General features: G+C 42.8%; 1 protein-coding gene across 6 annotated transcripts in view; it reads right to left on the bottom strand.

Moving 5' to 3' along the window:
* NINL (ninein like) overlaps window positions 1-22,274 on the bottom strand; it is a 213,480-nt gene that overhangs the window by 116,913 nt on the left and 74,293 nt on the right. For 5 of the 6 annotated variants that reach the window (XM_077114056.1, XM_077114107.1, XM_077114062.1 and 2 more), the window contains exon 2: window positions 17,844-17,953. The exons of the other annotated variant lie outside the window; for it this stretch is intronic. The gene's annotated coding sequence lies outside the window, so the exon portion shown is untranslated. The remainder of the gene's footprint in view (window positions 1-17,843; window positions 17,954-22,274) is intronic. 6 annotated transcript variants of the gene reach the window in all.

Below are 22,274 nucleotides of genomic sequence, written 5' to 3'. Positions count from 1 at the left end.
GCTGTACCTGCCATTCTGCACATGTGTGTGTGTGGGCCCAGCCCCCTAGAACAGTGCAACCAGGACCCTGTCTCCCAGACCTATATGTGGAGGGCCAAGAGCAATCAATCAGACCCAAGCAGGGAAAGTCCCCACAACACTGGGGTGGAATGTCCCCAAGAGTTAAACAATAACCAATGTTAGGGAACTGAGGGAATCGGATGTGTTTTGGCAACAGCTAACGGCATTCTTCTGCTTCTATGATACACCTGCTTGCTGGCAACTGCAAAATCACAACATTTTTAGCCTTTACAAGCACACCCTGAAAACCTCTGGGTGCTGCTCTCTGGATCTTCCTTCTTGGAGGTTTCTGAGGCAGTCGCCAGCCGGCTAATAAAGACTCCAAATTGGCTTGCAGTTTTGAATTACGTGGTCTCTCTTTTGGTGCGCCCCACAACATTTGGAGGCCCCAGAGAGATCATCCCTAACGGGACATCTGGTGACCATAGGTCCTGGGGATCGCCCCCCGAACTGAGGTCCGGCCTAGGGGAAGGCCTCGGAGAGACGTTCCTCCGCCCCAGGCAAGGACCATGGATTGGACCGGTTCTACAGGACCCTCCAAAATTATATAAAATCTGGTGGAGTCGTCTGTTTCTGGAAACCTCACCGGTGAGTACAGGTCTGTTACTGGATCCAGGTCAGGGACCTCGGGAAGGCTGGACGCAGCATTACTTCCAAGGTCAGGTCCCAGAGCAAGACATTGCCCAGGGCTTCTGGTTAGGAATCAATTAAGGACAAGGCTTTTGTGTGTCTTGGTTTAGTTTGTCCCTTCTCTCATCTGTTGGTCTCGTCGCATTCTGTGTCGCTGTCGCATTCTGTGTTGACAGGAGCTCCATACTCTCCAGCCTTCTACTGAAATTTCTGGAAATTTTTCAAAAAACATTGAAGGGGAGTACAGACAGATAAGCTTGACTGACCCATGGCAATTATGACAAGAACAACACAGAATGCGACAGCGACACAGAATGCGACGAGACCAACAGATGAGAGAAGGGACAAACTGAACCAAGACATGCAAAAGCCTTGTCCTTAATTGATTCCTAACCAGAAGCCCTGGGCAACATCTTGCTCCGGGACCTGACCTTGGAAGTAATGCTGCGTCCAGCCTTCCAGAGGTCCCTGACCTGGATCCAGTAACAGACCTGTACTCACCGGTGAGGTTTCCAGAAACAGATGACTCCACCAGATTTTATATAATTTTGGAGGGTCCTGTAGAACCGGTCCAATCCATGGTCCTTCAACTCAAAAAAAATTCTGCTCATGGGAGTGGCCAACTTTTGGTTCTGGGTGGCCTCCTGAGGGAACTGCAGATCTATCTGTGGCTTATAAAGTTCAAAGGACGATTTTTGGTAATCCAGGCCACTCTGACCAAATCCCTTATATACTAATTTGGATTGAAATTTTAACAGAAAAGCCTAAGTGGTTATGGTCTTGCCTGGAGTCCCAAAAGAGAGACCCCTCCCTCTTAATAAAAACCTCTCAAAAAGAAAGGACTAATGGGATCCCAGTATTGACAGGACCATTGGAGGATCCGCTCTTGATGGACCCTCCCCCATACCCAACAGCCCCTCCACCCCCTCTAACACCAGAGGGGAGAAACGGCCAAGAGGCGGCAACCAGTCCCTCTGATAGCCGGAGGTGACCTTCAGTCCCCCCATACCAGAAGGGGCTCTGCTTACCACCCTTCTTCTGGTTCACAATCACCAGATTCTTCCAGAGCCCCAATTTTACCCTTGAGGCAGATTGGCCCTGCCCTGGGGGGTGACCGCCCACCTTTCATGGTCTATGTCCCCTTTTCCTCTAACGATCTGTATAATTGGAAAAACCAGAATCCCTCTTTCTCTGAAAAGCCCCAAGTGCTCATCTCCCTCTTGAAGACTGTCCTTTTTTACCCACCAGCCCACCTGGGATGACTGCCAACAGCGCCTCCAGGCCCTCTTCACCTCCGAGGAATGAAACAGAATCCGGAGAGAGGTGAGGAAGTGAATTCTTGGACCTGAAGGACAACCTACTACTGAATCAACTTGATTAGAGGCTGTGTTCCCCTCCACCCATCCCAGATGGGACCCCAACACTGATAGAGGTAAGGAAGCTCTTGATCGGTATCACCAGACTCTGCTGGGGGATACGAGTGGCGGCCAAGAAGCCAACCAATTTATCTCAGGTAAGCAAAACCTTACAAAAGCTGGACAAATCTCCTGTCGCTTTCTTTGAGCGCCTCCTGGAGGCATACTGCTTGTACACCCCTATAGATCCAGAGGCGCCCGAAAATAGGCGAGCTGTAAATGTAGCATTTGTCACCCAGTTGGCCCCAAATATAAGAAAAAAAAGTTACAGAAATTAGAAGGATTTAAGAGTAAAGTGCTGTCTGAACTGACAGAGATTGCCCAAAAGACTTTTAATAACAGAGATGACCCCGGGACCATGCAGTCCAAAAAATAACCAAAATTTTAATATCCGCAATGGCTGAACAAGAAAAACAAAAAGATAAACGGAAAACCGTTGAAAAAAGAAAGGGAAACCCATGAAAAGGTTGGGCCTAGGTGCAAACCAATGCGCCTACTGCAAAGAAAACGGGCATTGGAAAAAGGAATGCCCTAAAAGAGGACTTAAAGGACTGAAACCGGCCCTGGTTCTAGTTGGAGAGGTGAATTGACGGGGCCGGGCTCCCTTCCATTGAGCTCCTGGGAGCCCAAGGTCGCATTAGAAATTGGAGGCAAGCCTATAAAATTTCTTGTGGATACTGGGGTGACCTTCTCCATCCTCCAGCAAGCAGAAGGGCCCATATCTAAGGAAAAAATCCCCATACAGGGAACATTGGGAAAGACAAAGTCTTATACCCATGGACAAGACGAAGATCACTAACCTTGGGGAAGGAACTGTCACCCACTCATTTCTTGTAATGCTAGAGTGTCCATACCACCTTTTGGGGAGAGACCTTCTCCAGAAATTACAAGCCACCATCTCTTCCGAAAATGATTCAGCTGAGCTCTCCTTCAATACAAACCCCTCTGCAATCCTCCTCACTTGTCCCTTATCGGAAGAGTATTTACTTACTGCAGAAGTGGCGCTGCCGGCCCCAGGCCCATATCTGCGGGAATTTACAGAAAAAAATACCAGGCGTATGGGCAGAAACTAACCTACCAGGATTAGCTGCCCACCGGCCCCCCATTGTTGTCCAGCTGACTAGCACCACCACCCCAACCAGAGTCTGACAATACTCAATAAGCTTAAAGGCTAAAAAAGGCATTGCAGTCCATATCAAAAGACTCCTGGAGGCAGGTATTCTAGTCCCCTGCCATTCGGCCTGGAATACCCCCCTTCTCCCAGTCCAAAAACCCGGGACCGATGATTTCCGGCCAATGCAAGATCTCTGAGAGGTTAAAAAAAACATTGAAACCATTCACCCCACTGTGCCTAACCCATATATGCTCTTGAGTCTGTTACCTCCCAGCCAGCAGGTCTACACTGTTCTGGACTTAAAGGATGCCTTCTTTTTGCTTCCCCTGGCCACGGTAAGTCAACCAACCCATCTTTGCTTTTGAATGGACTGACCCAGAAGTGGGGGGCTCCTCTGGACAACTAACCTGGACTAGGTTGCTGCAAGGTTTCAAAAATTCTCCCACCGTATTTGATGAGGCCTTAAGCCAGGATCTGGCTCGTTTTAGACCATAGCTTCCAGAGATAACCCTCCTACAATATGTAGATGACCTCTTACTGGCAGCTAATAATCTGTCAAAGTGCAAAAAGGCAACCGAAAACTTGTTACAGGAACTAGCCCAGCTGGGCTATCGGGTCTCAGCCAAAAAGTCCTAACTCTGCACCAGTTCAGCAACATACTTAGGGTATGAATTAGAAGGGGGGAAAAGAGCTCTGTCTTCTAATAGGATTGAAGCTACCCTAAAAATACCCCAACCAAAACCAAAAAGGCAGGTACGGGAGTTTTTAGGAGCACTTGGATATTGCCGGATCTGTATTCCCGGGTTTGCAGAAATAGCAAAACTCCTATACACTAGCACAGGGGAAAAGGAGGAAGCTTTAACCTGGACCGAGGCTGAGCAAAAAGCTTTTAATACGCTGCAACAGGCGCTTGTGAGCGCCCCTGCCTTAACCTTGCCTGACTTGTCCAAATCTTTTCAACTACATGTCGATGAAACCCGAGGAATAGCAAAAGGAGTCCTCACCCAAATGCTAGGACCATGGAAAAGACCAGTTGCCTACCTGTCTAAAAGACTAGACTATGTGGCAGCCAGGTGGCCAAGCTGCCTCTGAGCCGTTGCCACCACTGTCATTTTAGTAAAAGAAGCATCTAAATTAACTCTGGGACAGGACTTACACATAGTAGCCCCACATTCAGGAGAAATATTACTAAGGAACCCGCCCAAGAGATGGCTCTCAAATGCCCGGATAACCCAGCATCAGGTATTGCTACTGGATCCCCCAAGAATCCACTTCCTAAAAACGGTGGCTCTTAATCCAGCCACCTTGCTTCCGGATGATGACCTGTCCGAGCTCATCCATGACTGTCGCGAGATCTTGGGATCTTTCATGAACCCGAGGGCTGACCTCACTGACAACCCCTGGCCAAATCTTGATAAAGAATTATATATAGACGGGAGCAGTTACGTCTCAGAGGGAATCAGGTATGTGGGGGCAGCGGTGGTAACTGTGGACCAGGTCCTCTGGGCTCAGGCCCTAGGATATGGGACTTTGGCCCATAAAGCCGAACTAATAGCTCTGACCCAGGCTCCAAGGTGGGGAAAAGGGAAAGTTGTCAACATTCACACGGACAGCAGGTATGCCTTTGCAACTGCGCACGTCCATGAGGCGATAAATCAGGAGCAGGGACTTTTGACATCGGGAGGAAAGGAAATAAAAAATATACCAGAAATACTCGCCTTGCTAGGGGCTATCCGGTTGCCAAAAAGGGCAGCCGTTATACACTGCAAAGGACATCAGACTGCCGAAACTCAAATTACTGGAGGAAATGCCCTGGCTGATAAAACGGCAAAAAAGGTTGCCCCAAAACCAGTGGGGGCGCTGCAGATACTTTGTTTTACTGGGGCAAGTGCTCCCAAGCCCTCCAAAATATACCGGGAGAGAAATTAGACTGGGAAAAACTCTGGGCACTAGAACAGATCCGGATGGTTGAAGCATCCTTCCAGAGAGGAGAATCCTAGTGCTAGAGCACCTGGTGAAAAATTTGGTTATCGAGGTTCACCCAAGTACAAACCTGGGCAACACGAAACTAACTAAACTGTTACAGAGAGATTACTACATTCCCTGATTGCAACAACAAGCCCGGCAGGTATCACCCAGATGCCACATCTGCACCCAGGTAAATTCTGGGCGAGGAAAAGAAATGCCCCATGGAACTAAGCTGAGGGGACAAGCCCCAGGGGAAGAGTGGGAAATAGACTTCACGGAAATATTACCTGGTCCATACGGATACAAATGCCTATTAGTCTTCATCGACCTTCTCCGGATGGACTAAGGCATTTTCTACCAGAACCAAGACAGCACAAATAACAATAAAAAAAACTAGTTTCTGAAATTGTCCCCCGATTTGGCCTCCCAACTGCAATGGGGTCCGACAATGGGCCAGTGTTCATCCGCCCAAGTTACACAATTATTAGCAAAAATATTAAATATCAAATGAAAATTATTATTGCATTTATAGAACACAGAGTTCAGGGCAAATTAAAAGAATGAATAAAACAATTAAAAAAACTTTAAATAAGCTAAAGCTCGAGGCTGGCGAAAACTGGGTGAGTCTCCTTCCATTTGCCCTCCTAAAACTAAATGTACTCCCTATGTTAAGGGAATTACCTCAGATGAAATCATGTTTGGGCAACCACCCCCACTAATTCCTAAATTGGGAAGAAAAAATAGCTGAATTAAATAACCATTCTCTTCTAAAATCATTACAGGCCCTGCCATCTGCCACCCAGCAAACTCAGGAACTGGTGAAGGCAGCCCATCCGGGACTAAGAAATCCTGCCCCTAAAAAAACATCTATTTCAGGTGCAGCCTGGAGACCTAGTCTGGATAAAGACGCTTCAGCCAGCCACCTTGGAGGCCCGGTGGATGGGACCCCTGCCAGTGATATGAAAACTTACTTTCCTGGTCCCCATGGCTGACCACGCCCTTGTCCCCCAAAGCAGGGCCCTGATTCTCATATTGTTAAGCTTAATGTTTGGACCCTCTATAATCAACTGTCCAACCTCATACGCGCAAGGAAAAATACAAACTGTTAAATTATTAGTCCTTGGAACCCGTTATCAGCAAATCTATAATCAAAGTAAAGAAACAATGACTTGATTCTCTCATAAAACCAGTGCAGAATTGGAGGGCTAGGAGCAATCAATCAGGCCCAAGCAGGGAAAGTCCCCACAACATTGGGATGGAATGTCCCCAAGACTTAAACAATAACCAATGTTTGGGAACTGAGGGAATGGGATGTGTTTTGGCAACAGCTAACAGCATTCTTCTGCTTCTATGATACGCTTGCTTGCTAGCAACTGCAAACCACACCATGATTTTAGCCTTTATAAGCACACCTTGAAAACCTCTGAGGGCTGCTCTCTGAATCTTTCTTCTGGGAAGTTTCTGAGGCAGTCACCAGCCAGCTAATAAAGGCTCCAAATTAGCTTACAGTTTTGAATTATGTGGTCTCTCTTTCAGTGCGTCCCACAACACTATATACCCAACAGCCACATCCTCCCCACTGCCAGGCGCCCATGCATTTGTGCACTGACTTCTTGACCCCTGCACCCCAAACCTCTGCCCCATAAATGTGCACACTTGCCCCACCCCCCAGAACAAGTGCCCTGCTCCCACACCAGGCAGTTGCTCATTAGCAAATCTGTGCTACATAGCCTCTGCCCTGCACACACGTGCCAATCTGTTCCAACCCCCTCCATACCTGCATACCGGCGCCAGGGCATCGCCTACCCGACACCACCCACCCAATGCCAGCCCCCCCAAGCAATGTACTGCAACCTGCTGATTTGGCTTGCCACTATACACTCAGACATCCACATCCAGGGCCCTCTGTACCTTCCCCCTGAACAAGGACACATCCATACCCTGCAACCCCCATGTCCCAGTCTCTGTGCCACCTGCCCCACACCTTCATACCTAAAACCCCCATGCAACCCCCACACCCCCCCTACATCTTACCTGCATACCAGCCCTCGTGCATCCACACAGCTTCCTCATCCACCTCCCACCTTACTCTACCTCTGTGTCCTCCATGCCGCACCCTGCTCCTGGGCTCCAAGGTCTGCCTGTGCTGTACCCCATATCCTTGGCTCCCGTACTGCACTTCCACAACCCTGCAACCCACACCCCATGCTCACAGGCACCAGTGTATCGTCCGCAACCTGTGCCTATATCTGTGCTGCAAGGTATCACAGCACTGTTGCACCATGCCCTGTGCCCTGCATCCTGCTCCACATCCATCCAGCAAATACAAAGCTTTACACCACTAAAAGAAATCAATTTCCAAAGTAAACCTATCAAGATATTTACATGCCTTGAAGACAAGAGAAGATCAGTAAACATAGCATGATACAGACACATATAGCCGTGTCTAATGACCAAATTAAAACACCAAAGGAGACACATATTTTGGAACAACTAATCAAAGATGTTCATATAACTCTACTAAATAAAATAAATGGGATGGCTAATGACATGAAGGAGATCAATAAGACACTAGAAGAGCATAGAGGAATTTGAAAGAATAAATAGAAAAATAGAGACGATATCACAAAGATTAAAGATGCTGTAGACAAAATAAAAAATATACTTGAGACATACAACAGCAGATTTGAAGAGGCAGAAGAAAGAATGAGTGAACCAGAGGACAGGATAACTGATTTCGAACACTGAAAACAGCAAATAGCAAAAAAGATGGAAAAATTTGAACTGGATCTCAGGGAAATGATGGACAAAACAAAGCACACAGATACAAGACTTTTTGGTGTCCCAGAAGGAGAAAAGAAGAGTAAAGGGCTAGGAAGATTAGTTGGGGATGTAATGGGCAAAAACTTCCCAACCCTTATAAAGGATATAAACATGCAAACCAAAGAAGCCCAACAAACTCCAAATAGAATAAATCCAAATAGGCCTTCCCTAAGACACATACTAATTGGTCTTTCAAATGTTGAAGAGAAACAGAAAATAATGAAAGCAGCAAGAGAAAAACAATCAACTACATACAAGGGAAATCACATGAGACAGTTCAGACTACTCAGTTGGCACTGTGGAGGTAATACAGCAGTGGTATGATATATTTAAGATTCTGAAAGAGGAAGACCTCCAGCCAAAAATTCTATACCCAGCCAAATTGTCCTTCAAAATTGAGGGAGAGAGAAAATTTTCACAGATGAACAAATCCTGAAAGAATTTGTCAACAAGAGATTGGCCCTACAAGAAATACCAAAGGGAGTTCTGCCAGTTGAAAACAAAAAGGAGAAGGAGGTCTGGAAGAGGGCAAAGAACTAAAGAGTACCAGTAAGGGTAACTTAAAGGAAAAAATGAGAAAGAGGGAAAAGAACATATAGATCTGACAAATAAAATCCAAAGGTCAAGATGGAAGATTCAAGAAATGGCAGATTCAAAAGTTATTATTTTCAGTAATAACTTTGAATGTTAATGGACTAAATTTACCAATTAAAAGACACAGATTGGCAGAATGGATTAAGAAATATAATCCAGCTATACACTGCTTACAAGAGATTCATCTTAGATGCAAGGATACTAATAGGTTAAAAGTGAAAGGGTGGAAAAAGATTTTCCATGCAAGTTGTAACCAAAAGAAAGTAGGAGTAGCTATACTAATATCGGACAAAAAAGACTTCAAATGTAAAGACATCATAAGAGACAAAGAAAGACACTATATATTAACAAAATGACAATTCAGCAATAAGGAAAAAAGAGTTTATGCTACCAATTAAGGAGCTCCAAAATACATGAGACAAACACTGGCAAAACTGAAAGGAATGAGAGATGTTTCAACAATAATAGTAGGAGACTTTAATAAACTATTCTACTCTATAGACAGAACAACCAGACAGAAGATCAATAAGGAAATAGAAAACTTAAAGAAACTGATAAATGAATTAGACCTACCAGACATATATAGGTCATTACACCCCAAAAACACCAGGATATACATTCTTTTCTATTGCTCATGGAACATTCTCCAGGATAAATCATATGCTGGGGCATAAAACAGGTCTTTAACAATTTAAAAACATTGAAATTATTCAAAGCACTATCTCTGATCACAATAAAATGAAGCTGGATATTAATAACCACAAGAGAATGAGAACTTTCAAAAATATACAGATTAAATAACACACTCTTAAACAACCAGTGGGTCAAAGTAGAAATTGCTAGAGAAATCAGTAGCTATCTGGAGATGAATGAAGATGAGAATATAACATATCAGAACTTACGGGATGTGGCTAAGGCTGTGCTGAGAGGGAAATTTATTGCCCTAAATGCCTATATTAAAAAATAAGAAAGAGCAAAAATCAAGGACTTAACTGTTCACCTGGAGGAAATTGAGAAAAACGAGGAAACTAACCCCAAAGCAAATAGAAGAGAAATAACAAAGATTAAAGCAGAGTTAAATGAATGGGAAAGCAAAAGAACAACAGAAAGAATCAATAAAACCAAAAGTTGGTTCTTTGAAAACAATCAATAAAATCAATGGGCCACTAACAAGGCTGGCAAAGAAAAAAATAGAAAGGATGCAAATAAAAAAAATCAGATATGAGTAGTGGTGCATTGCCACAGACCCTGAGGAAATAAAAGAAATCATAAGATGATGCTATGAACAACTATATGTCAACAAATAACACAACTTAGATGAAATGGACAAATTTCTGGAGACACACAACCAAGTTACACTGACTCAGGAATAAATAGAAGATTTCAACAAACCAATCTCAAGTAAAGAGATTGAAACAGTCATCAAAAATCTTCCTACAAAGAAAAGCTCAGGGCCAGATGGCTTGACAGGGGAATTTTATCGAACATTCCAAAAAGAACTAACACCAATCCTGCTTAAACTTTTCCAAAAAGTTTAGGAGAAAGGAATACTACCTAACTCATTTTATGAAGCTAACATCATTTTAATACTAAAACTGGGTAAAGAAGCTATAAGAAAGGAAAACTACAGGCCAATCTCTCTAATGAACATGGATGCAAAAATTCTCAACAAAATACTAGCAAATTGAATCCAACAACACATTAAAAGAATTATATATCCCAACCAAGTGGGTTTACACCAGGAATGCAAGGATGGTTCAACACAAGAAAATCAACTAATGTAATACAGCACTTAACAACAAATTGAAAGGGAAAAATCACATGATCATGTTGATTGATGCTGAAAAAACATTCGACAAACTTCAACATTTTTTTCTGATAAAAACACTTCAAAAGATAGAAGTCAAAGGTAACTTCCTCAATATGATAAAGGGCCTACATGAAAAACTGATAGCATTATATTCAATGGAGATAGACTGAAAGTTTTCCCCCTAAGATCAGGAATGAGACAAGGATGCCCTCTGTCACCACTATTATTCAACACTGTACTAGAATTTCTAGCTAGAGCAATCAGACAGGATAAAGAAGTAGAAAGCATCCAAATTGGAAAGGAAGAGGTAAAGCTTTCATCATTTGCAGAAGACATGATACAACACTTGGAAAATCCTGAGAAATCTACAACAAAGTTATTTGAGCTATAAAGAAATTCAACAAGGTGGTGGTATACAAAACTAATATGCAAAAATCAGTTTCTATACATAAACAATGACCTAACTGAGGAGTCAGTTAAAGAAAAAATTCCATTTAAAATAGCACTAAAAGAATCAAGTACTTAGAAATGAACTTAACTAGGGATGTAAAGGACTTGCACAAGAAAATACATAACATTGCTAAAAGAAATCAGAGAAGACCTAAATAGATGGAAAGACAATCGCTGCTCATAAGCCGATATAATTAAGATGTCAGTTCTACCCAAATTGGTCTACAGATTCAACACAGTACCAATCAAAAGTCCAACAACCTACTGTGAAGATGTGGAAAAGCTAGTTATCAAATTCATCTGGAAGGGAAAGAGACCCCAAACAGCTAAAAGCACCCTAAAAAAGAATGAAGTGGGAAGATTAACAATTTTTTACTTTAAAATTTATTATAAAGCCACAGTGGTCAAAATAGCATGGTACTGGCACAAAAGTAGAAATATTGACCAATAGAACTGATTCAAGAGTGCAGAAATAGACCACCAAATCTATGGTCAACTGATTTTTTAAAAATTTTTTAATCTTTTTTTTTTTTACATGGGCAGGCACTGGGAATCGAACTCAGGTCTCTAGCATGGCAGGTGAGAATTCTGCCACTGAGCCACTGTCGCACCGCCCTATGGTCAACTGATTTTTGACAAGGCCCCAAATCCACTGAACTGGGACAAAATAGTCTTTTCAATAAATGAGCATGGGAGAACTGGATATCAATAGCAAGAGAATGAAAGAGGATCCCTATCTTACACTCTACACAAAAACTAACTCAAAGTGGATCAAACACCTAAATATAAGAACTAGCACCATAAAGCTTTTAGAAGAAAATGTAGGGAAACATCTTCAAGACCTAGTAATAGGAGGTAGCTTCCTAAACTTTACACTCAAAGCACAAACAACAAAAGAAAAAATAAATAAATGGGAACTCCTCAAAATCAAATGCTCTGCACCTCAAAAGACTTTGTCAAAAAGGTGAAGAGGCAGCCAACTCAATGGGAGAAAATGTTTGGAAATCACATATCAGACAATAGTTTGATATCCTGTATACATAAAGAAATCATACAACTGAACAACAAAAGAACAAACAACCCAATTATAATGGGATAAAGATATGAATAGGCATTTTTCTAAGGAACAAATACAGATGGCCCAAAAGCACATGAAGAGATGCTCATTTTCATTAGCTATAAGGCAAATTCAGATCAAGACTACAGTGAGATACCACCTCACATGTATAAGAATGGCTGTTATTAAACAAACAGGAAACTACAAATGTTGGTGAAGATGTGGAGAAATGGGACACTTATGCACTGCTGGTGGGAATGTATAATGGTATAGCCACTATAGAAGACAGTTTGGCAGTCCCTTAGGAAACTAAATATCAAGTTGCCCTATGACCCAGCAATAGCACTGCTTGAAATATACCCAGAAGAGCTGAAAGCCGTGAAACAGACATTTGCACACTGATGTTCATAGAAGCATTCTTCACAATCACCAAAAGATGGAAACAATCCAAATGCCCATCAACAGATGAGTGGATTAACAAAATGTGGTATATACATATGATGGAATACTATGCAGCAATAAGACAAAATGATGTCCTGAAGCACATGATAAAATGAATGAGTCTTGAAATAAGCCAGGCACAAAAGTATAGACACTGCATGACTCCACTTTTAGGACCATGGTAAAGATGAAATCAGAGGCTTATAATACAGAATATAGGGGACATAGAATAATGTAGAAGGTAGACATGGGTTAATGGTTAGTTAATGTGGCTGATCTCAAGTGTAAGAAAATAGATAGAAATGAAGGTGGTTCACTAGTGGGTCTGTAAGTAATATTGCCATATTGAAGGTGAACATGATTGAAAAGGGTTGTATAGACCTATGGGTCCCACTGATTAACACTGCAAATATAAATAAGTCCTTGCATGAACTGCCTCAAAGGTATGATTCTTGTACAAATGGTGTTTAAGTTCAGGCTGTAGGGGAACTTAAGCTATTGCATGCTATGGGCTATGTTTGACAGGAAAACATCAGCAGTACCACAGCAACACCAGGGGTAAATAATTGGGGGAGGGACAAAAGTTAAAAGGAGATTTAGATTTCCTATTTGGTGAGGGTGTATTTATTGGTTATCTTTCTCTTGGAATCAATGAAATTATCTAAAATTGAGAATACTGAAGGACTGTGGACTTTGGACATTATATATGATGCCTAATGAATGGAGGTGGCTAAAGGATGCGCACTGACTGAGAAGCAGATTGGTGATCAACGGTGTGTGTATATATGATTGAATATTGTGCTGCTACAAAAATGAACGAAGTTGTGAAGCATACAACGTTGTGAATGAACCTGTGGGACATTTGGTGAGGCAAAATAAGACAGAAACAAAAGAGCAATATTGTATGGTCTGCTTTAGAAAAAGATTATAAGAAAACAGGGGCCTACATTATAAACCCTTATAGCAGTCACATTTAGTGTGGAGTGGTAATTATCATTTTTGGATTTTGAGAGACTGCTTCATTTATGTATAACCTGGTATTTAGAGATAAGAATGAAGCCGATCAGGTCGGGGTTAAGGGCTAATTCAGAACACATGGGTAAGGAAGACATTGTCTACATTTTTAGAACCTCATCTACTCTTTGAGACCAAAGGAAGAAAGGTTCATTTTGTCTGGAATCTAAGTTTTCTGTAGCACATAATCTAACTCAATCTGTCTGGATAGATCATTTAAATAATCCAAACACCGGTAGCCCAGAATAAGAAGGAGGGCCTTTAATCCTGTATATTTAATGTAATGCCTGGATACATCCTAGAACATATTAAGCAGATAATAAAAAAGTATTGGCAAAGTCCCTTTAGGGTTGGGAGAAAAAACTTGGAACTATTAAACTTTACCACCAGGGAACCCCCTGATACTGTGCCAAACATTAGGGACACCCAAATCAATAGGCCAAGCCCTTGATCTTGAGGCTTGCTCTTGTGAAGCTTACGTATGTAGTGGAGAAGCTTAGCCTACCTATAAGTATGTCTAAGAGTTACTTCTAGAGGACCTCTTTTGTTGCTCGGATATGGCCTCACTCTCTCTAAGACCCACTCTGCAACTGAAATCATTGCCCTCCCCCCTACATGGGACATAACATCCAGGGGTGAAAGTCTCCCTGGCAGTGTGGGAGATGATTCCCAGGGATGAGTCCGGCCCTGGCACTGGGAGATCAACAATTCCAACCTGACCAAAAGGGGGAAAACAAGTGTAACTAATAAGGTATCAGTGGCCGACAGAGTTCAAATAGTGTTGAGAGGCTACTCTGGAGATCACTCTTACGCAAGCTTCAGTTAGACATTGTTACCTACCATAACATGACAAATCCTAACAAGAACCATTCCAGCCAATCCTCAAGAACACCTAGGGCAATATATAAGATTCTACAAAGTTTCCATGCACTAGGTTAACTTTCCAGAAACCTATAACCTCCAGATAGGTCTCTGAACCAGGTAAGTCCTGAAACCTAGAAGGCCCAGCCTCTCCAGAACATTAGCTAGTTCTGTCTCCCTACCCTATATTATTGACAGCCCCTTTCAACATGAAAAAGTTAGAATGGGTATAGCTCAAATACCCCTAAAGAGTGGGAGAAAGACCAAAGGTGATGCTGGAATTATACAGAGAAGTACGGTTTAACAAATGAGTATGACTGCTGAATCATTATATTGATATTTCTTTTAGTCTCCAGTATCTTTTTTTTTCATATGAGCAGGCACCGGAAATCGAACCCGGGTCCTCGGGCATGGCAGGGAAGCATTCTTACCTGCTGAGCCACCGTGGCCCACCCTAGTCTCCAGTATCTTAAAGCAGCTAGAGGTAAAAACCTAAAACTGTGGAATTGTAACTTGTAGCAAACTCTGAAACCTGTTCTACAACTAATTATTGTACTATGCTTTGAAATTTATTGCTTTTTTGTATATATGTTATTTTTCACAAAAAAGAAAAAAATCAGTTGTGATGATAAAAAGAAATATTTATTCATTCTAGCCTCCAATGTTCTGGAACAGCTAGAAGGAAAATCTGAGATGATGGTATGGTAGCCCATGACAAACTCTGGGATCTGTCCTGTCATTATTTGTTGAAGAGTGCTTTGAAAACTATTACTTTTTTCTTTTTTTGCTTTGTATATATGTTATACAATAAAAAAAAGTAAAAAAAAAAAAAAAAAAGCAATATGAAAGGACAAGAAGTCTGTGGATTATGTGAAATAGCAGCATAAGCATTATTACCTAGAAATATGGCCATAAACATCAGTGCTGTCTCTGGGAAAGTGAGGGGGAAATGAGGTAGAGGCCACTGTTTCCAAGCTATGCCTTTTTGAACTCTGTGTGTTACTTTAACAAAATAAAAATGCACTGATATGTGATGGACCAGAGAAGCTGGCCTCCTGGTTCCGTGCATAACGTACCAGCCAGAGCTCCTGGAAATTGCAGAAGTTTATATAGATCTAGACTTTCCCACACAGAGAAAATCAGAAAACAGCACAGGATAATACGTAGTGAAATGCTAAGTTCCGAACCCTCAGTGTGGTCCTGAGGGGATCACCTCTAGAGGAGAAGGGGCATCACCGGGGAGGCACCCCCTTAGCCAAGAAGGCTGTGGGTAGGTGGGATGGGCTGTGCAGGTGGGAGGGCAGCTCTGAAAGAGGGGTGCCCTCCTCCTTTTATGGACTCGAAGGGTGTTCCAGGGGCCTCCACATAATAGCTTTCTAGAGGGTGTGGAGACACGCAACTCCATGGGCCACTCCCTCGGGCCACCTCTCCAGGGATAGTGAGAGCGGGACACTAGCTCCCCTCCCCTGGGGTGGACATCAGGGCAGTCTGGAGGCCAGCCTCGCACCCCGCGGGCAAGTAAGACAGGAAGCAAGGTGGTGGGGCCCGGCACAGGGTTCTCTCCTCCGGGTGGGGCAGCGTCTTACAGCCACAATAAACTCAGGGGACATAGTGTGGGGTCTTCATTTAATGTTCTCCCTAAGGGACGCAGAAAAAACTGGGGGTTTCCTCCACTTCTGCTCTTGCCAAAGGAACTTCTGAAGAGCTTCATCTAGGCAGGGAGGGCATCCTTTTCGTGGTGTCTGCTCCGCCTTCTGACTTCCTGATGCCACAGACCCTCCCCTTAAAAAATGCAAACAGGACACCTTCACTTCCCCATGAAAGGACTTACATCAAATGTGCTTTCCTGTGCCAGCTTCCTCTGGGTAAGGACTGTCTGTGACTCTGTGGAGTATGAAGTTGGGTTTCCTGAGCCCCGCCCATGAGGGGGACTGCTCCCCGCCTGGGTGCGTCCTTATTCCCAGGTGTGGGAGTGGGCGGCCCGTGTGGTGGTAAGGACCCAGGGGAGCCGCAGACTCAGAGTTGGTGACAGGGTCACTTGCTGGGTTCCAGAGGTATGCCAGGCCCTCGCCAACCAGTCCCTTCGCGGTGATGTTCAGAACGTGACTAGTCACGTAAGCTTTGCTGTCGGGGGACCCTAACACACGTGTCCAAAGCACTCTGCCAAGGACTTGTCCTAGGGGTGCTTCTCTGGCTGGCCCAGGCAAGGCCCCATTTGCGCCCCAAGGGAAATGGAGAGAGGCCAAGGACTCAGTGGGTAGTTTTTTTTTCAGTACCAGAATCTTTCTGACCTACCCAAAGACAGCCCAAAATAAAATGGAGAAGGTGGCAGTGAGGCCGCCAAACTCCAACCCCATCACAACACACTGCCAGGCTCCAGGCAAGTGACAGCAGCTGCAGCTCGGCTTCCGGGACTGCTGACTTGGCTGTAAAGTGCCTCCTTTGAGGGCTGCTGACGGGGTTACTTAAGATACTGGGCACTCACTGCCACTTGTCCTTTTTCTCACCAGAGCACCACTGCAGTACTAGAGCCGCTCTGCCACTCACAGGTTCCCAGAGGCAGGGTCTTCACAGCACTGAAATCCCATTTTCAAAGTGCTCTGTCCACCACGGCACACCCACTAGGATGGCTACTGTTAAAAACATGGAAAATATGGATGCCAAGAAAGAGGAACCCTCATGTGTTTTGGCAGAAAGGTACAATGATGCACTGTGGAAAATAGTTTTGTAGGTCTTTGGAAAGTTAAACATGGAATTACAACATGACTGTAATCCCATGTTTCAGTGTATGTCCAAAAGAAGGGAAAACAGGGACTTGAATGATATTTCTACACCAGTGAACCCTGAAGACGTCATAATTCCACTTTTAGGAAATAACTAGAAAATGTGAATTCACAGAGGCAGAAAGTAGAATACAGGAAAAGTTTTGAGTGGATGGTGGTGACAGGTGCACAATATTGTGAATGTAATTAACAGCATTGAATTGTGATGTATATATTACCACAGTAAAGGATTTAAAAGAATGAATAATTGCGTGCAATTTTTGTTTTTAAAATAAAATCTTGATAAACCAGCATAGAGGAAAAAAAGTGTCTCTTATAAAACTGCCTCTCCCTCCTCCCTCCCCGCTGGCCCCTCCCCAGGGAAGGCAGTCTATTTACACTGCAGAGCACTGAGCTGAGGGGAGCCTAACCTGACCACGCCCCTTTGGCAGAGGTCCCAGGAATCTTCCATTTGAGCACATTTTAGAGCATGTGTCAGAATCTCCTCTGACTTTCCCAGGCCCACCCATGAGAGTTCTGGGGGCTCCTAGGGGCAGGAACACCTCTTCCTCCCCCTAGGCCTCCTACAAACCCACGGGAAGGAGAGAAAAAATCCAGGGATGGCTTCCTCAACTTCTAGGCAGCAGCCCCACCCATAACTGGGGTCCTCCCTCCATCAGTATTAGGGTCTTTCTCCTCCCTTTTATTGCGGTGTCTCTCCCCCTCATTGGGATTCCCCTACCCTTTCATTGGGGAGCCCCTCCCCTGCCTTGTCGGGATCCCAGGCCTACCCCCACGCTGAGGTGGAAGTGTCACAACATAAATAATAAATGCAACTGGATACCTGTGCAGTTCAAGGTCCTCTTCGGTTTCTTCTTCCTCCAAACTGAATTATTTACTCATCAGGACTTCACATAGGCATAAACGGTCACCCACGGTGCCAGGGATGACATTCTAGATAAAGCAGAGCCCTTCCTTTTAGACCACTTTATTTCTTGAAATTCAAATAAGTAAAATCTCCATAATTAATGCCCCAAAGTTCAAGTAAAAATTATCTATCAGCTGAAGCAAAATGTTTTCTTCCTGGGGAGAAAACCCTACTGCAAATCAATGGGTAGCATCCGGGGAGACAGAAAGACTGGCTCAACACTCCAGAGCAGGACACAGCAGCCCCTGGAGACTGGCGAAGTGCGGTGCTTGTCTGCATTTAAGGTGGTGGCGGTGAGGGAATCTAACCTGTGTACCCCAGAACCCGCTCGGCACTGAGCACAGGGGGCAGAATTGGGCTGCTCTTACAAAGCCTGGGTGTGCCTGCCTGCTGGGCACCCAGGTAATCCCTGGACCTGGAAAGAATTCCAACGAGACTAGGACTGGGGGGGCCTCTATATATTGGTCTGCTCTCTATCCAGGAGGATGTTACAAACCCCAATAAAACACTGAGGCCAACCCTTGGATTCCAGCACAGCAGCCTCAGCCCCACTGTACACAGCCCATGAAGTCAGTGGTGACCTTAGCACTTCAGCGTTTCTAGGCTATTAGGACTAATTTCTGCATTAATTGTCTTCGTGGCCTTTTCCTGTTTAAATAAATTTATGCTATTTATTTTGCATTATTTATAAATCCAGTTGCATTTATAAATATCTCAGGAATGAGGTTTTAGAAGCTATTTCTTTTCCAAAGGAATTTTCTGGTCCCAACAATATAATAATGAATTGATATCTCATTTAATTGGCAATTATTACGATATTTACTTTTCCTTTAGGTAGACTTTTAGGCCAAAGCTATAAAGATACTGTGACTTGAACCATGTCACCCATAAAAACATGCTCAAGTCCTAACTCCTGTTCTATGGACCTGTTTGTAAATAGGGTCTTTGAAGATGGTATTGGTTAAAGTGAGGCCAAACTGACTCAGGGCGGGCTTAATCTAATATGACTGGAGACCTTCCAAGCAGAGGAAATTTGGACACAGGTGGCAGGTGACCAGAGGAGACAGGTGGCCAGGGACCAGGGTCAAGACTCCGTTAGGGCTGCCGGAAACCCACATCTGGATACTCCAAGCTCCTAAGGAAGTATGGCCCTGTGCCATCCTGATTTTGGACTTTTAACCTACAAAACTGTTAAAACAATAAATTCCTGTTGTTTAAGCCATCCAGCCTGTGGTATTTTGTTACAGAAACCCTGGCAAACTAAGATAGGTATTGAATTTTATAACTGTCCTAGAAAACCTACTTTTCTGGGGGAAGACCCTGATGCCAGTCTCCAGGTATTGATATGCGTTCTGCCACTTTCCAGCTCCATGGACCTGAACAAGTGCCTTAACCTCTCTGTGCCTCAGTTTCCTCGTCTGAACAACCTCACAAGGATGTTGTGAGGATCAGGCATTATTGCTAAGCATGTGAGCATGTTAAAGACTCAGACCTGTGTCTGGCACATGGTAAGGGCTGAATAAATGACATCATCACCCTCACATGGTTCTGAATAAGCAACTCTAATCACTGAGGTAGGTCTGGGATCACCTACAAACATAAAGCCACGCAATATGCAAGGCAGACGTGTAGTGCTTAACAAGCCAGCATATACAGATCATCTTGTACATTGACAATATACAACAATATCTGACTCATATTTGTTCTAGAACTATAGCTATATACCCAAAATCTATGTTTATAAATATGGTTGTAAAATATCTATACAAATATTCAGTTATAGATGTATAAAGAACCACACGATTCTATGTTTATAAAGTAAACTCCCTCTCTCTACATATTTTTTGAACTTTTATTATATAACATATGTACAAAAAAGCAATAAATTTCCAAGTACATTTTAGCAAGAAGTTATAGAACAGATATATAAAGATTTAGCAGTCCTACCCATTTGTTAAATCCTATCTTCTGTTATACTTCCTTCTCTATTTTTTGTGTGAAAAATAACATTTATAAAAAAAGGCAATAAATTTCAAAGTGCATTGCAACAATTAGTTGCAGAACAGATTTCAGAGTTTGATGGGGGTTACAATTCTACAATTTTAGGTGTTTTTTTTGTTTTTTTTTTAATACATGGGCAGGCACCAGGAATCGAACCTGGGTCTCCAGTATGGCAGGTGAGAACTCTGCCACTGAGTCACCATGGCCCGCCCTAATTTTAGGTTTTTATTTCTAGCTGCTTTAAGGTACTGGAGACTAAAAGAAATATCAGTGTAATGATTCAACAATCACACTAATTTACTAAACCTGACCTTCTCTGTATAACTCCACCATTACCTTTAATCTTTCTCCCATTCTTTAGGGGTATATGTGCTATTAACTTTTCCATGTTGGAAGGGGCTGTTGATAATATGGGATGGGGGATGGAACTAGTTGATGTTCTGGAAAGGCTGGCCCCTTTGCATTTCAGGACTTATCTGATCCAGGGACCAGTCTGGAGGTTGTAGGTTTCTAGAAAGTTCCTCTTGTGCATGGAACCTTTGTAGAATCTTGTATCACGCCCTAGGTATTCTTTAGGATTGTCCAGAATGATTTTGGTTGGGGTTTGGCAAGTTATGTTAGGTAGCAATGTCTAACAGAAGCTTGCATAAGAGTGACCTCCAGAGTAGCCACACAACTCTATTTGAACTCTATCTTTTTTCATGTTTTTTTTAATTAGAGAAGTTGTGGGTTTACAGAAAAATCATGCATAAAACACAGAGTTCCCATATACCACCCTATTGCTAACCTCCTGCATTAAGTGGGGTACATTTGTTATTTTTCATGGAAGAACATTTTTATAATTGTACTATTTAAAGACAGTCCACCGTTTACAATAGGGTTCACTGTTCATCTATATAAATGTCTTTATACATACAGAAACAGAAAATTTACTCTCAGCATCAAAATCAATATCTAACTTAAGTGCAACTGGAAAACTGTAGTGTAAAGAAGGTAACAGTTTCTCTTCTTTATGAGAAAATGCCAACTAACAATGTAGAACAAATAATACAATCAGAAAGCCACAATTATTGTAACCCTCAGTATAGGAACTGATAGGGCAAAGATCATCACTTTATGATTTAAAACATTAGGGAGAAGGTTGTTGGGGAGTAGGATACCCATACAGCTTTGGAGTCCCCACAGAGCCCCCGCCAACTACAAAGGGAGAACATCCCCCTACAATGGGAGGACTGGTACCACCACCTTGTACCAAATGATTGCACCCAACTTCATCAACAGTGAGACAACATGATATTGTGATGTCATGTAATAAGAAGTATACAACATCACCTATGCAGTGTACTGGCCAAAAATATTTAGCTTGAGCTCAACAAGCTGCAAACAGGATTAACCCAATAAATTCATATCATGATATATTATAATCAAACTGTCACATGCAAAAGATTAAGGAGAGAATTCTGAAAGCCACAAGAGAGGAGCTGTGTGTCACAAAAAAGAGAGCCTCAATAAGATTAAGTCCTGGTTTCTTATTGGAAACCACAGAGACAAGAAGGCAAAGGGATGACATATTTAAAGTGCTGAAAGCAAAAAATTTCCAACCAATTTCAAAATGAGGAGAGATTAAGACATTCCTAGTTAAACAAAAAGCTGAGCAAGTGTGTCAACACTAAACCAGCCCTACAAGACAGGCTAAACAGAGCCCTGTAGGTTGAAGGGAAAGGATACTAGGCAAAAGAGTGAAGCTGCTTTAAGAAATTATGATCTTTATCCAATGAGGGTACTGACACTGATAAATGCCAGTGCTATTTTATGTTTTCTTTGTAACTTCAGTTTTTACTTCCTACAGGCTCTAAAAGACAAATACATAAAATGTAAAAAATTAGTGGTTTGGGACTCAATGTATAAATATGTTTTATGACAAGAACTACATAAAGGTTGGGAGACAGAGGAGTATAGGAATATAGTTTGTTAATACTACTGACGTTTAGTTGGAATCAAAGTAAATGAGCATGTTATAGATCTAGGAGACTAATTTTAAGTCCCATGGTAACTACAAAGAAAACATCAGAATACGCAAGCTCATAGAGACAGGACTAGAATACAGGTTTCCAGGGGAGGGTTCAGGGGGAATGGGGAGTTAATGGGTAATGGGTGGACAGTTTCTGTTTGAGTAGTTGGGGGCATTTTAGTAATGGAAGGTGATAAGGGTACCACAATATTAATTTCATTAAATGATGTGTTTGGGAGTGGGTTGAGATGGGGAAGTTATGTTATATATATATATGTCCCCACCAATTAAAAATGAAAAATTGAAAGAGTAACTAAAAAGACAAAGATAATTAA

This window comes from Tamandua tetradactyla, chromosome 1 (genome assembly GCF_023851605.1).
Source record: "Tamandua tetradactyla isolate mTamTet1 chromosome 1, mTamTet1.pri, whole genome shotgun sequence".
In the NCBI taxonomy this organism is placed as follows: Eukaryota; Metazoa; Chordata; class Mammalia; order Pilosa; family Myrmecophagidae; genus Tamandua; species Tamandua tetradactyla.
Note: the sequence above shows the minus strand (reverse complement) of the source record. Positions and strands in the feature narration are given on the sequence as shown.